Below are 7,370 nucleotides of genomic sequence, written 5' to 3' on the forward strand. Positions count from 1 at the left end.
GCACCGCAGCTCCAGAAGAGGCGGTGACCTTTCAGGGTCGTCCACCTCCATCTTCCCGGCGAAAAGGGTGGCCAGCAGCTGGGCTTTGTCCTTGCTGCTGGTGGCCACCGTTCCGTGGGGCCTTGTGAGAGGAGACACAGTGTCTTGACGGATGAGACCCTGTCTACCCTTAACAAGGGACCACCAAGTCTTGTTGCCCACTCCAGGGCCTCCTAGCTGGCGCCGCAGGTCCTCCTTCCACCTCCCTACGGCCCACCGGCAGGTCGTCACCATCCTCTTGCAGGCCGCACGATGTAGGTCTTTGTTGCGCCGAGTAGGACTCTGCTTGTAGCGGAGCCACGCAGAATACTTCGCCTCGGCGGCAACGCGGCAGCGGTAGCCAAACCAAGGCTCATCCGTTGGTCTGGGGACGAACTCACGGTGGGGAACGTGTTGCTCCTGGAGCGCCAAGAGGCGGGAAGTGAAGGCTCGCGCCTGTACCTCCGCTCCACCCTGCAGGATGGAAGGCCAGTCAGTTCTGCGCAGGTCTCGGCGAAGGGAGCCCCAGTCTGCCCTATCCCATAGTCTGATTGTGCGAGTGGTGGCCTCGTCACGAGCCACACCCATGTCCACCTGGGTCAGGACAGCATGGTGGTCAGAGCTGCCCACGAGACTCAGCTGGTGGCAGCTGAGTGTGTCCTCCTCCAGGTCGGATATGACGGGGTCCAGGGTCCCGCCCTGCTCATGAGTGGGGAAGGTCACATGGTCCTTCAGGCCCTGCACCGTCAGGAGGTTCTCGTAGGCGTCGCGCTCCAGGTGGTGGTTGAGGTAGCCCACAAGCAAGATGTGTTGGCACCGGTGAGTCACAAGGAGGACATCTAGGGCCTCCGTGAGGTACAGGAGCGAGTCAAGCCCCTGCCGGGGCCGGGGGGTACATGGCGCACAGCAGGAGGGCAGAGTGGTTGGCCAGCACAACTCGGAAGAACATCACCTCCAGCTGAGGTGGCGTGTCCACGTCGAGTTGTTGTGCCTGCACTCCCTCCCTGAAGCAGACAGCCACTCCGCCTCCAGCTCTATCCTGTCTCCTGACCCAGTGCGTGTAGCCACCTATTTTGCCGAACGATGGCTCCACCTCTCCGTTCAGCCAGGTCTCCGTCACCACAACTGCATCTGCACCGTGTCGTAGTACACAGTTGTGGGTTAGGTCTCCGATGTTCGTTCGGAGACCACGTACATTGGCGGAGATAACCTTGAATTGGTGGTCTCTCTCTCTCTCTCTCTCTCTCTCTCTCTCTCTCTCTCTCTCTCTCTCTCTCTCTCTCTCTCTCTCTCTCTCTCTCTCTTAATAATAATAATTCTCTCTCTCTCTCTCTCTTAATAATAATAATAATAATAATAATAATAATAATAATAATAATGTTATTAATAATAAAACAAAGGAAGAAAAGAAAAAAAGTGAAGTAGATTATAGAAAAAAATGAAGTCGAATAGCAAATGAGCATTATCAATTCGTGTAAGAGGAGACGACGTTGAAGTATTCCTACTTCAACTGACTAATTTCCAATATCCGCTCAAGGCACCTGATGTTTACAAATTGTAGCTAAAAGGGAGATGGCATGACACTGAAAATTATCTATTCCTTCTCTCCCTACCATGTGACCTCATCCCTCCCTCTCCTTTCACTTCTCCGTCCCTCCTATCTCATTCTTTCAACAATCCTCGTTGTCTTTCTCCAGTCCCAACCTCGCTAGTTTCTTCCCCTGTCCGTCTCCTATCGCGCGCGCTCTCACTGTCCCTTTCCTCCTCCTCCTACTCTCTCTCATCGGAGACCACGTACACTGGCGGAGATAACCTTGAATTGGTGGCGGTGGCGGTCAGGCCTTACCATGTTGGAGGGAGTTGTGATCCGGCCTGAAGGGGTGTTGGGTTGGTACCGAAGGCCAGGCGGGATCCATTGCCAGCCCTGGGTGTGGCCCCAGTTAACAGGCTGAGCTGAAAACGGGCGAGACTGCGGAAAGGGCTGCAAGTGTGGTGTTACTGATGGGGAGCATCAGCCAAGTATCCCCCTCCGCGAGGACCTGCCGTAGCAGTCGCTCCTGCCTCGGTTCAGCAGTCCTGGTGTGGCAGTCTTCAGTACTGTGCCCCTTCCGATTGCAGTACCGGCAAATCTGCGTGGGTTTGGCTGGGGTCTGTCTCCTTGAGGGCCCAGCCCCCTGGGTGGTAGAGGATCCTCTGGCTCCTCCTCGCTGTTCCGGTTCTTTTTTTATACTTTTTTTTTTCCTGGTGGTGGTGTTGCCAGCGGTGCTCGTGGAGGAAGCCGGGACTACTGGGGCTGGGGCTGGTGCTGGTGTTGCTGGGGGAGTCGGTAGTACTGCTGGCAAGGTATTGGTGTCGGTTTGGTTCTGTGTGGAGGTTGCAGTACTGTGTGTCTGCGAGGTGGAAGTGTTTAAGCCGGAACTTGTAGGAAGGGAGACAGGTGTAGAGGAGGGTTGGGGGTGGGGGTTCGGCTAACGATGTACTGCTGGGAGTAGCCTCCGGTGGTGTTCGATTGCCTGGCTGGGTGGGCGGGATGGCGAGGTCAGGGGCGTGCCGCAGTTGTTTCGGTCTACCTGAATTCCACCAATCCCTCCAGCACTCAGAGCCCTGACAGACCTCCTCCCAGTGTCTGTCTATGGTCTTTGGCAGAGCACTGACTCCTTGTGTGCACGAGGCAACCTTTGCCTCGCGCTGCTTTTTAGGCGACGAGCCTGTCAGTGAGTCTGAGCGCTGACGCAAACACCTCCCTGTATTCTATGATTAGGTCCCTATCCTGCTGGAGGGACCTGAGGATAATATTTGTTCGAGAGGCTTCTTCTGTGAGCTTCTCAACCAAGGAGATTAATTCAGTTTTCTCCAGGTCTTCCCAGTGACTCCGTTCTGCGGCCTGTTCTTGATCTCCTCGTAGTGGCGGAGGGAGTGGTTGGGAGGATGGATCAGCCTCCCGGTCAACGAATGTCAAGGGGTCCTGTATGTTGGCTTGCTCCCTCAGCAGCCCCGTCTCGGCACACCGGTAGACTGGGTTGTCGCCCAGGCAGCCGGTATGGCACAGATTAGGGCAACTGTCGTCCTCACAGCTGACGTGAGCAGCTTTTGATGTTGCCTTCCCACAAACAGCGCACCACCTATGCGGGGTATAACCCGACAGATTACGCCGTGCGATGAGTTGTTGTGCGGAGGAAGACATGAGGGAGGGAGAGAGGAGTGGTCAGTAGGTTTTTGGGCGAGTCAGGGTAAGTCAGGTTGGGACAAGACACGGCAGGTATTTAATCCCTCATGGAATGCAACACAGCTGTGGGCTGATGTCCCGGGGGAGTAGGGGCGCGGCGATACACCGGAAACACGTGACGAGCACCGCGCTGCCACGATGGGGGCGAGGTGAGGGTGAGGTAAGTCAGGTCGGGACAGGGCACGGCAGGTATTTAATCCCTCTTAAAATGCAGCACAGCTGTGGGGCTCTCCCAGGGGAATAGGGGCGCGGCGATACACGGGAAACGCGTGACGAGCACCCCGCTGCCAGCACTGCACCACATCCATTTACTACACTGTTCACCGCACACTGCATTTTCACTGCTTATGTATACTACACTTTAACCTCGGTAGTGCTGATGGTGGAGGTGTAGTGAAGTGAAGAGGGTAGACACACAGGCGCAGTGACAAACAGACACTCGGTGACCACGTTGCCAGCACTGCTCCACACACTGTGTACTGCACTGTTCGCTATTCACCTCACTTTTATTACCTGTACACTCCGCACTGTAATCTCAGTTGTGGTGATGGTATAATGAAATAGGGGAAACTTGCTCAGGAACTAAGTCTATGACCCGACCTGTTGTGGCGGAGCGCTCCTAAACCACGTCCTCACCCGACGACCTCTGACCTGACAAGCTCTGCCCCCTTTCAGGAATGACAGAGCCCAGGGAAGAAAGAGAATTTACTGCATTGCAGCATAAAATAGCCCCTTTGTGCAGACTCTATAACAGAGCCGTGCATCGTAGGAGAATGTAACAAACACAATATAGCCCACACAACAGGAGGATCCCTCACCACTCACTATGACAAGGTACTTGACTCATGAGGTGACGAGGAGACCTGAAGTTCTCGCAATAAACAGAGTATGTTTCGCACGATAATGCACACACAGGCAGACAGAGGGAAACACCTAAGCACAACACAAGCAGGGGCGCACTGCAGTAATTTACTCAAATACCCCTTAACTGGCCCATCTAGCTCTATCCCACTCAGTCTCTTAAAAAAAAAATCTGTCTCATTCAAGCTATCAACTGTGACTGATTCGTGGGAACGCGCCACACATTGAGGTCTCAGTTCTCACGATGTTGATTCATGTGGAACGGGAGGAGGGGGGCAGGGGAGCATACCACGCTGCCCGCCGCCTCCTGCACCCACACTGAACTGTTTCTAACTCGATACATTAAAACACTTTTTTTCTTTAATTCTGGTGACTAAATTTTGTGGCCTGGGAGAATACTGATTATGCTATCGTCAAAAGCAACTCTTCTGCTATTAACTACGTGAGGTTCAACAGGAGGGAACAAACAAAGAGTGTTGAAATAAAATGGGGGTGGAAAGTATAAAATTTTTAGTGTGTGAGAGCAGGGCAAAGTCGTCATGTGTCAGGCATCTCCGCTTCTGCGCTCTCTCTCTCTCTCTCTCTCTCTCTCCTTCGTGTCTCTTCTCATTATTTTCTCACATCTCTCTCTTCACACTCTCATTTTTCACTATGTAATTATTCCTTACATAACACGCCCACCCATAAACAAAAATTTTCGAAATATATACAAAAGCTTACAAAAATTTTGGGAGCATACAAATTCAAACTCAACACATAACTCTTCCACGGGGAATTAACATAGCCTAACCTAACCTAACCTAATCGGGGCAGATAACATCAGATTCAAAACGGGTGTATACGAATTACAAATAATAGAGAGCCACACAAAATACTTAATTGTTAAACAATTATTAAAATAACACAAAACAATAGGGCTCCAACTTGGCCCTTCTCACTCAAAATGCTCAAAATGCCGTTTCTTTCTTCTCCTCCTACTTCTCTATCAAGACATGTCTGGTTCTCGACCAGGACCTTTGATCTCTCCAGTTACATCGGTGTCCAGGCGTACTTTGGCAGAGTCGTATATATAGCTCTTTTCACTCAGCAGGTATGGATGCTCCACTTCTTCCCATGACTCTTACATTTCTTCCTTTGTCTCCGTCACGTGTTCTTTCCTCTGCCTTCATCTCTACACCTACTTTCACCTCACCTTCCCTTTTCAACTACACAGTCTACAGTCTTCTCCGCACTGTACAAGCATCAGTCACCAAGCAGCGACATCTCCAAATTTTTGCAACACTCAATGAGCCCACCAGGGACGGTAGTCTCCTGGTGTATCATCACGGCACCACCAAGTAATCCATTTCCTGGCCAAACACACTTCCCCTCTGGGCACCCAAGCAAGTTCAACTCGCTGGCTCCCTCGTCTCCTCACTGGAGAACACACTACTCTCTCCTCCGGGCCTTCACTGCCCACACTCTCACTCCTGTTTGCTCGCTCCTGCTTCCGTGGAGCCTCCATGCCACATCCTTAAAACTAACAAAATAAATGCCACTTCTTTGGCAAAAACAAGAGGTCCCTTCTGCCCACTCCTAATCACACAAAATTCTACTTCTGGGGTATGACACGACCAAGCTTGCTTCTCACGGTTAGCTGCAGCGATATTAGCACACTGCATTCCTCTAGCTAGCCTCTCAATGATATAGGTATCGCCGCAACAAGCCGTCAGCTGCTCCCCTCTAGGATGCAGCACGCCCATTCCCGCACACGGAGCCAAACTTCAGCATGTGGCTAACAAAATACAACAAACACCGACACCAACATGAGCCCGGCCAACTGGCCTCTGGGCCAGCCCCACTGGTCCCAGCAACTGCTCCCGTGTGCAATCTCTTCTCATCATCCCCGATACCTTGTCCCTTCGAGGACGGCGTCCATCATCACATACTCCTCTTCTCGGGCCCAGCACCTGACAATCAATAGCAACTCGGCCAAATGAAGCCACCACCATCGCTTTGGATCCTTCCCGAAAGGCAAGCGACACACTTATCACCGCAGATTTACTCTGCGTTGCCACTTGACGCGGCGCTGTAATGCTCGCGCCAGATGCATCAACACAATTTACAATGGAAAGAGGAATCAGGCGAGCAATATAACTCACAATCCCTACACCAGGGGAAACAAACCAAGAAAGGGGAGAGGGGCCATCATGCTTGTCGGCCTGACCTACGCGATTACGCCCAACAACGTGGCCACACCCGACCACCAGAACCGTCCCAACTGCATCCGAGTCAATCCGACTCCAAAATGGCCAAACACCAGTCCGCTACGTGCTATCTGCACCCTTGTCTCCTTAACTGCGGATGGCACGACCAACTGGAGCATCAAACCTCCGTCCTCCTCTCTCCTCTGGCTAGACATATTATTGCTATCACCCACTACAAACTATGACCGACCCTCTACTTCCTCACTATCCGCTCCTGCCTTGGCAATTACTGGGGCAGCACAAACAGGAGTGGCAGAATCCTCCTTAGGTACACTGACAGCTGTAGCAGCAGCCGCCATCTCGGATGGCTCACTACGTGAGCAAACAGCCACCGTGTCTGGTCCCAGCAGGGAGCATCTCCTCCGAGAGGCAAACAGACAACCCAAACTCATTACTCCACCCTCACCCTCGGTGACACTCTCACCCTCGGTGACACTCTCCCCAAAGTCAGGTGCCTTCTGGGTTGACTCCGCGCTGCTGCAGTCAGCCCCAGCACACTGACTCAAAGACGAGTCCGGCTCTGCCTCGCCCAGACCCTCGCCAGCAGCAAGACAGGCCTCTGGGCACTCTGCCCCCACTGCGGCATCAACACGAACACTGTACTCCTCTGGTGGTGGCTTTGCCCTATTGCAGTCAACCCTAGGAGTTAAAGATCCCGCAAGCACCCGACACCGGGGTGTCGAGTAATCGCACAGAGTCAACGTTTAGAACATTCAGCAACATCAGCAGCCTCCACATTCGGGATCCCGCAAGCACCCGACACCGGGGTGTCGAGTAATCGCACAGACTCAACGTTTAGAACAGTCAGCAACATCAGCAGCCTCCACATTCGGGTCGGTGTCCGCGGATGGGAACTGCACCCAAACTCTTCCACCTGCTAGGCCATTCCCTAAAAGGAAATCAACCCAAGACATCGGCAGGTCCTCTCGTAGTCATACCTGCCCCTCCGCGATCACTAGCGGGCATGAAAGCCTCATCTCCGCCGTAGCGAAGCTTTCCACGGCTCCAATTCCTCGGCA

The sequence above is a fragment of the Scylla paramamosain genome, chromosome 4, assembly GCF_035594125.1.
Source record: "Scylla paramamosain isolate STU-SP2022 chromosome 4, ASM3559412v1, whole genome shotgun sequence".
Taxonomy (NCBI): domain Eukaryota; kingdom Metazoa; phylum Arthropoda; class Malacostraca; order Decapoda; family Portunidae; genus Scylla; species Scylla paramamosain.